General features: G+C 33.2%; 1 long non-coding RNA gene across 2 annotated transcripts; it reads right to left on the reverse strand.

Annotated features, from left to right (window-relative positions):
* Positions 1-5,884: 5,884 nt before the first annotated feature.
* On the reverse strand, positions 5,885-8,654 carry LOC142637376 (uncharacterized). Of its 2 annotated transcripts, none has more exons than XR_012844617.1 (3): positions 8,314-8,654; positions 6,901-6,991; positions 5,885-6,422 (listed from the first exon to the last, which is right to left on the reverse strand). It is a non-coding gene; the product is annotated as an uncharacterized LOC142637376 (long non-coding RNA). The 2 variants fall into 2 exon arrangements; XR_012844616.1 differs by having other exon boundaries at positions 5,885-6,687.
* Positions 8,655-9,733: the final 1,079 nt, after the last annotated feature.

Genomic DNA, 9,733 nt, shown 5'->3' on the forward strand with positions numbered 1-9,733 from the left:
TTTATTTGAGGGTGTTCCTAATTTTGCTGGAGAGTGTTCCTAATTTTTTTTTTAAGGGTAAACAAATAAAAATTTTTAAATTATTATATATAAATTTTTTTTTTCCTGAGAATACCTTAGATCGAACGTGGTGCCACCACTTTTTTTGAGTAACTAAACTTTTTTTAGTTATATAACAATTTTTTTTATAATGCTTAGAAACTCGAGTTCTAAAAAAAGTACTATATAACTAAATAAGTTTGAGCAGAAACTTCTCAATAATTTATTTTATATAAACAGAATATTTGGAAAAAATAAAAAGCTAGAGAAACCTTGTCCTATGTTAATTTATGGTATTTACCCTTAAGCACACAGTTGTCTCTTCATTCCGTCATCCTTTTACTCTTTGTCGTTCTCCAAATGTTCGACACCCCCGTTTTCTGCGTAAACTCAGCAATGCAAACAAATTAGCGCGTGTTCGGACTTCAGAACGCCTAAAAAAAAAAAAAAAATTAGAAAACGTTTCGAAACGGAGCCGAAATAACATGTTAACTTTACTTTACAAACACGTTTCGGGTAACAGCGTCTTCTTCATTTGGTGGCTGACAAAAAATCGGGCCGCTTATGAAAACGATTTATCAACGGTCAATGTTAAGAGACAGACAGAGAGAGCTATCGTTAGAGAAATTGCACTAATTTTTTTTTTTTTTCTAGTTTTAATATAAATTGGTTGCTAATAAATAAAAAGCATGAACAAGAAAGGCTTAGCCATTTTGATGCGAACCAGAATGAGACCCACCGATTCTACTAAGCTCTGTCTCTCTCTCTCTCTCTCTCTCTCCTCTCATTGTAAGTACTCTCTCACTTCCAAAATCACTCAGTGCATGGTTTTATGCATTATAATTGGTAAGTGTTGATTGCTATTATCAGATATATTGATCTCTTATACTTCCCAGCCTTTTGTTTTATTATCAAGTATCATGGTGCATGATGTCTGACAGCAATTTCAAATTATCTATTAGTTAGTCTGAAATAGACTAAATCTGCATTTATCGAGGCTATAGCGTGAATAATTAGACCTGAGAAAGTATGGCATAGTTTCAAAACTTGTTTGAGTTCTAATCAACTCAATTGGCTAAGATGTTCTGTGCTCAAATAATTAAACCTTCAAAAAGCATGACACACTATTTTCAAAACTTATCGTGGTACGGAAGGTGTACCCAGTACCTTGTATCTAACAAAGAATATATATATATATATGTATGTGTGTGTGTGTGTGTTTTTTTTTTCTACTTGTTTCAGGCAGAAGAATGGGGCAAAAATTCATGGAGATGAAATTGAAACATAATAAAATGAGAAGGACCAGAGTTTAAAGGAAATTTGGCAGGTTGGGGTGAGTGAGTCATACTTTAATTCAACCTAGTTATCATGGAGGACCATGGCTCAAAGAGAGAGCAAAGTATTAACAAAACAATGTTTTTCTTTTAAACTACAAATTAATGGAAGCAAGCAAAGAATCCCACCAGTTGTCATGTATACATTTTGTTTCTCAATTTCCTCAATCATAAGTAATATTTGCATTAACAGTAGTGCACATGATCACCATTTTAATTTTGGGTTTAAATAGCTAGCTGTGGACTCTTGCTGATAACATTCGCATTATATAATAAATAAATAAAAACACTATGTATACATCAGCTGATCTCTCTGTAGACCATTACACAACAATGTTTGTATTAGCCTTTAACTTTCAGTCTTTATTATTATTATTATTATTTAATTATTTCTTTATGTATAATATTTAAAAACTTATATTTTTCTTAGTATAGGTAATACTTTTGTCCACTATCAGTGGATTAGAAAATCAACAGAATGTTAATTCCCTATCCTAAAAAAAGAACAAAGAACAAAAGGTTAATTCAAATGCACATCCATAACAAATATGCAATTTATTTATTCTGAGAGAATAAAGAAGGTGTTTATTCCTCTTAAAGAGTTTGTCATATATATGATTTCTAAAATCATTCATAAGAAATTAGGTAGATAATTCGTACAATATTTTAGGTCTTTTCATATGTTAGGCTTGTAGCATTAGACTTCCAGTTTTCTTGTTACTTGCAGCAAAAAGATTGTAAGAGAAAACCGGTATTCCATGATTCATGACCCTCGGCGATGTGGTAAAGTTTAATATGATCTTTAGGAACCGATATGTTCCTAACAATATATATCATCATAAACATATGTGCATGTATATATTTGTGTGTTCTAGAAAAGAAATTCTTTATTCATGAAAACTTGAAGGGAGAATAATTATTGATAATCTAATATATGAGTTGGTTCAAGTTAAATTTGGTATAGCTTTAACAAATCTACTATTAAATTAATTTTACTTCTTATAACCTACATGCTTGCAAAGTTTTAAGATAATCATAGATCAATAACTATATCATTTATCAAGTATTTCTATATGAAATTTTGTATTTAAAATTATGCATAAAAAATAGGTATCGTTCTTAATGTTCTAGTTGCAAGATATAAATAATATTTATCTGAAGAATACTTCATATATTTATGATGACATGATTTCTCCAGTTGTATTAGAATTAATCAGTAAAAGTAACCTTAGGATTGCTTGGCAAATAAAATATAGATTAATCCAAATTCAACCATTTGGATAAGAAAATATTGGATGTGCGTAGTTAAATATAGGGACATTGGTTGTGCGTAGTTAAATATGCATTCATACCCCATTTAGTTAAAATAGCATGACAATAATGCCACCCCAGGTAGAAGTAAATAATTTTATAGATTGCTTGAGATTCTTGTACATTTAATCAAGAATCTCAATGCTTTGCAAGGTCAATTCATTTGATTTAGTGTTTGATCACCCGTTATGTATGTGTCATTCCATAAAGAGCATCTTGTAGGAAATGTGTTTTAAAGGGGAGGAATAAGTTAGAAACCCAAATTGTTGCATTTGTTAATTCCTATCTTTCTTTCTCAAAGAGGGTGACTATCTCGAACTAATTCAATATTGCTCTCATCACTCAATTCTCTGAAGAGTCATTACCTTGAATCAAGTCAATTTTCAAATAATTCACATTCATTGTCGTTAGGAACCAACGTCTTCTTAGCAGTACACACTAATATAAACATATATGTATGTATATAGTTATGTTTATGTTTTATAGACAAAAAATATTGTCTATTTATTAGAACTCGATAGGGGAATAATAATTGCTAATATAATACACACAGATGTATATATTTTGGTTGAAAATTCTGTAACCTACATGCTTGAAAATTTTAATTTGAACCAAAATTTGGCATAGAATTTGGCAAACTTGTTAAGAATATATGTCAACATAAACATATGTGCACGTATATGTTTGTGTTTTCTAGACACAAAATTCTTTACTCACGAAAACTTGATGGGGGGGGGGGGGGGAAATAAGAGTTGATAATCTAATATATGAGTTGGGTTTAAGTTAAATTTTTTATAACTTTAACAAGTCTACTATTGAATTACATTTACTTCTTAGGACCTACATGCTTGCAAAATTTTAAGATAACCGAAGATTATTAATTATATCATTTATCAAATGTTTCTATATGAAATTTACTATTTTAAAATTATGCTTAAAAGATGGAAAATGGATCTTATGCATGATGTTCTACTTGCAAGATATAAATAATAGACGAAAACACCATTTTGGTCCCTACATTTTAGAGTCACAGTCAATTTAATCCATATATTTTGATAACAGTTAATTTGGTCTCTATTATTTTCAATCTGCAGTCAATTTGGTTTCTGGCGTTAACTCACTAATGGAAAATGCTTACGTAGCAAATGGTATGCACAGTTGGCACATTTAATGCTGACATGGCAAATAAAATAACTATAAAAATTCCACATCAGCACAATGCCACACCAGCACAATTTATGATCTTAATATTTCTCAATTGTATAGAGGTGAGATGCTGTTGAATGTTTTTGTGAATTTAGTAATTTAAGATAAAAAATCAAGAAAGTGTTTTTGTGTTTGACTCTCAAGAAAATCTGGGATTGCAATTTCTTTTCCTTTTTTAAAATTGTGAAATAAAACTAAAAATTAGTTTTATTATTTTTCAAATTAAATGCTGGCATTTAAAAATATTTATTAAATATTATTTTGAATATTTTATTTGCCAGCATTAAATGTGCCAACTGTGCACATCGTTTGTCACATAAACATTTTCCGTTAGTGAGTTAATAGTAAAGACCAAATTGATTGCAAGTTGAAAATAGTAGGGACCAAATTGACCGCTATCAAAATGTAGGGACTAATTTGACTATGACCCTAAAATGTAGGGACTAAAATGATGTTTTCACCTAAACAAAACAATATTTATTTGGAGAATACTTCATATATTTGTAATGACATGATTTGTCTAGCACTTTTAGAATTAATCATCAAAAGTAACCCTAGGATTTGCTTGGAAAATATGATATGGATTAATCCAAATTCAACAACTAATAAGAAATGATTAAGTGTTTCAGAATGGTAAACTAGCGTTAGATCAATGGATTCAGTTAAAGTTTGGTAAAATTTTGTTTTTTCCTCCAACATTTAGATTACAGTCGCTAACCCGTGGAATGCATGGAAAAGTTATTGTGTATGAAGATGTAAACAATTCTTTGCCTCTTCCTCTTTGATTGTACATTGAAATTCCAGCCTCAGAGTTTCCTATCCTTGATATGAAACATTAAATTACGTATTGAAAAATAGAAATCAAAGTTAAAATATTAAATTAAAATTAAGATTCAAATCCTTAACATCCTTAATTATCCAATAAATGTATGAAACACAAATTTAAAGAACTACTTAATCAATATTTCAAATGAATTGAAAGATGACTTTGTTGAGGTCTAAAAAATCATGACACAAGGTCCAAAGAAATGGCACATTGGGCCAATCCATGGGAAGTAAAAATTGAGGAAAAGAGATTGGGCTTACAAAAAAAGAGAAGCATGGTAGGGCCGATGGATTTGAGGCCCAAGATTCGTGAAGAGGTAGGATTTAGGGTCCATAAAACAAAGAGAGAAAGGAAAGGAGTCAGCACACTAGAATCAGAGAACCAAAGAAAGTCCAGTAGAAAGGGCTGGGCTAGGATCCTAGAGACTGTCTGGGACCTCTGGGGTGTGCAGCACGGCCAAAGTGGGATTAAGACAGCTCAAAGGGAGATCAAAAGGCACAAGGAATGAAAGGCAGGTGTGTTCTTCTTAAGCACTCAGTGATGCAACACAGAGCCAGAGGGCTTAGAGAGCAACGACTCAAGAGTAAGAGGTCGGTATCTCGAGGAACCCAAAAAGGAGAGCCATAAAAGGAAATAACTAGGAAAACCTTCGATTTGGCAAAGAAGGACTTGGCTTACTGGGAAAAATGACAAAAGGGGAGGGGCGGCCAAAAAGGGGCTAGGTCTGAAAAAGGGAAGATAGAGAAACCTTGGAGGAAATGAAGTTGAAGGTCAGCTCCCCCGAAGGCACCTCAGAACGAAAGGTCAGCAAGAGGCTTTTGAAGGAAAACACCAAAAGAAGAGAACTATGGGAAACAAGGAAAGAATCAGTCGTCAGAAGGGCTGGAACAACAGGGGCTCTGGTACCTAAGGAGCTAAGGGGGAAGAATCAGTGATACCCCGGAACCCTAGAGTGATACTATAAAGGGAGAAGCAGCCAACGTTGAAAAAGGGATTCAGCAATAGGGAAATCAAGAGAGAACCATAAAATTCTATCAAGAAACATTGAGAAAATAAGGAAATATCTCCCGGTATCCCAGAAACAGCCACTATAGCACATACTTGGATTTAAAAGGATTCAAACTTTTGCAAGTCTTAGAAGCTTAGACAGCCATCTAAGTCTGTAATCTTTGAGTTTATTTGAACCTTGTATCACGTCTTCGTGAGCACATTGTAATCCATAATTAAGAAAACTAATGGAGTATTTCTTATTAATTTGAGGATCCCTAACAATTATTTTGTATATTTTCTTTATTACATTGTCTTCCTTTGCTGTTTTTCTTGTTGTTCAATGTATATATTTTCGCTTGCTAGTGTGTATGTATTGTAGGAATCTTGCCTTGTGCACCACTTGATTTGTAAATAGCCCATTTAGCTGTGGTAAACCAAGCCCAGTCCCTTCAAACTACAACAAGAGGGCCTGGGGTCCTTGCTCAAGCTTGGGCCTGGACATTGTCTGAAAAATCGACCCTCACAGACTTTAAAGTAGTCTTTGTATCTTCTTCCTTTGCTGCTTCGTAGTAGTCACTGAATAACTCCTTTTATTTTCCTTGATTACAGATGTTGGTGTGAGTCGTACATTGCTTTCAACATCAACTTTTTGAAAATTTATAGAATCACCATCTTGATCACTTGATAAGTTGCTAATAAATTCATTTGAAGTATCACTGATGTAACAGGTTGAGAAATGTATTACAACATATACAAGTTAAATATCAAGTTTGTAATTTTGCTATATTAAAAAACATGTACTTTTGTCATTTTATCAAGCTAAATTGCTTTGTCAGTTTCTTCAACAGAGTCAAAAACTTTCTTGAAGGTGAAGAATTCCCATCCATACTCAAGATTATAGTCATTTAGTTGTATTTGGAAAACAAATTCTTTTCCATTTAGATTTTCTATTTGCACAGGTAGGACGAGTTCTTGAGGCACCTAATAAAATACAAATTGTACTTAGAAGTATTAAAAATAAAAAAACAATGGAAATATTTAGATGAAACAATTAAACCAAACATAAAACCAAGTTTGATATAACCAAGAAACTTAAATATGCAATCACATTCCAATTTCAGATTCTTTCTAGAAATATATTACCAATAAATAAGCAAGAAACAGTACAAAATAAAGGAGAAGACTGGTAAATACCTAGCTGCTCTCGTCTTGCAGTCATATTAAGATTCTTACACAGATAAGGATCCACAGTTCCAAATAACCCAGGTAACAAAATGCCAAATCCCTATATGCAAAACAATAAGAATCCAATTTTCAGCCAACATTCAAGAAACATTCATAGAAGAGAACAAATTGAATAAACCAATTGCAATCGGAAAAGAACTACAAAAGTAGAGAAAAAAGTACAACAAAAGCATTAAGAACATGAAAATCATCCAAGTCACAGTTGGGAATGGCCTAACACTTCCTATCAATATGAAGGAAACAATGTCAAAGGAATTCAAATTAAGAATATCCAAGGCAGAAAATTGGTTTTATCATAGGTGCAGAAAAGTACATTATACAGAAAGTTATTTAAAACAGTGCAGTTTTTGAGAAATAGTGCAAAGTAGTGTAGATTTTTATAAAACAATGCAGTGTAGATTTTGGTTGTAAAAAGTGCAGATTTTTTATGTTAAACAGTCCAGATTTTATGCTAAAAATTCTAGAAATTTTTCAATCAAAGCAAACAAATAAAGAGACGAATAAAAATTCCCACTTTGGTTAACAATAGTATCATTCTTTAGCTTCATGGAACATAGGAACAAACTACAAATTTTTTACTAATATATTGTTGTGGCAAAGTTTCTGAGAAATAGTTTGGTACTAATTAGTTGCTCTAATGGCTTGACGTATACAAATTTTTTACTAAAATATTAAAACTTTAAGCCTTTCAATACTATTAAATATGTACAGGAAAAAATCAAATCTTGATGAACGAAACGAAATCACTTACTATCTCTAAAAAATCAGAATTTTTCAACCAACACAAACAAACCTGCATTGCTCCTTTTATAGAACTTGACATACGAAACAAAAAATTGGTTCATAGAAAGTTATTTAAAAACAATGCAGAAAGTTATTCAAAACAGTGTAGATTTCATGAAATACTGCACTGCAGTGTAGATTTTTATGAAATAGTGTGCAGTGCAGGTTTTTGTGACATTTTATCAAACACACGTCGTGCATTATTTTTGCAACCATTCCTTGCATATAATGTGATCAAAGAAGTGAAAAACTACCTTGTTGTCAAAAAAACTACCTAGAATTTCAACAATAATTGAATACCATAATACCTCCAAAACATAGTCAAATAAAAATTTCAATAATAACTGACTCTAATCAAGAGGATAGTCAAAACAAACAACATAATAGTTACAATTCCAAAGCAAAAAAAAAAAATCGTTTCCAATTCTTTCAAAATCATCTATGTTTGTATATGCAATCATAAGGATACGTTTTTAAAATTACATTACTTACACATTGAAAAATGATAAATTGATCTAAAACTTATATCCAGGAGATGCATAGACATGGGTGTAAACAATTAAACAGAAATTTTCTTACGTGGGTATAGATAATTAAACCATTCATCTTAGAAACTTCATAAAAATCTGGGTTGGGCATGACTTTGAGTAAGTCCATCCGTGGGCTGGGTTGGGCGTGCCTATTCGCCCATCTGATCGAGAATCTTAAGTTTGTTTAGCCTTGCTATCATCTACTGGTCATCCCTTTCATTCAATCTAATGATAATCGGAATCATCAATATGATGGGGCAATGAGGAAAGATTTAGGGAAGCATTGATGGTCATAGAAGGAGGGTAGAGAAGAGAGAAAAATAGCGAGAAATAGTTATTGGGTTTGAATTCCAGAGTTGGGAGGTTGTCTGGTTTGATTTTCAGAATTGAGGAAAAATTATCAGGTTTTACCCATTTTTTTTAGCTTGAATTTTATGGTTAGATATAGTTTTTTTTTTTTTTTTTAAATTTAATAATGCTGTGTAAAAATGTGGGAGTTAAAAAAAAAGTCAAATACTGGTTAGAGACTTTGGTTTTATAGTATATATAGATAAGAGAATTTCATTCCCAAATAAAAGTAAGTGATAGTGATGATTTCTACAGGCCGTCAATGAGTTAAGGAGGCTGACGGGAGCATACAACCCGTCAACCAAGTCTCATTAGGATGCATCCTTGACATTCGAGGCCATACCCCTCACGTAGCGACGTTAGACTGACGGATCACGCTGACGAGTCAGGGCTGACGACCTTGGCTGTAAGGGTCCTTGGCTGACGTTCTTTGTGGAGACATACATAGGCTGACGACAGTGTAGGAGGTGCACGTGGGCTGACGACCTTGGCAGGTAAAAGCTGAAGGAGTCATCCAACCTTCATTTTTAGCCTATCTTGACTTCTGCTTACGCGAATATAAGGAAAGTTCTTGCGCTACACGTTCGCCTTTAGTCAAGAAGATTCCTATAAGGAAAGGGCTCAATAAAATAGGCAAAGATCCACGAATTACTCTTTAAAAAGGAAAGTACTTCTTCGCCAAGGCGTTTATTTCAGCCCCATACCACTATATATACCCCAAAACCCTCATGACCCAAAGGTACATATAATTATCTCAACTTTGGCACTCTAGGGTTGTTTAAAAGACTCTAACTTGATCGTCGGAGGGTTTTTGGCCGGCACCACACCGGTGCTCTCTGTCGATCATCTATTTTCTCTTCGCAGATGTTGCTTCAATCAGAGGAGTACTCGCAGCTTACTAGTGACTTCTTTGGCATCATCAGTTGGCGCTGTCTGTAGGGAAAATCGTGACATTTTCAAGTATCTCAGCCGTGCTCTATTCCTGAGACAAAAAGTTGCATGGTACTCACTCAATCGATGGCAACAAATAACAACCAAGGCAACGAACCGCACGCCACAGCTTTAGAGAGGCAGGTCCAAACGCTTGCAGCGGCAGTTGAGCGCCTCACCAAGCAGAACCA

This window comes from Castanea sativa, chromosome 5 (assembly GCF_040712315.1).
Source record: "Castanea sativa cultivar Marrone di Chiusa Pesio chromosome 5, ASM4071231v1".
NCBI classification, from domain to species: Eukaryota; Viridiplantae; Streptophyta; class Magnoliopsida; order Fagales; family Fagaceae; genus Castanea; species Castanea sativa.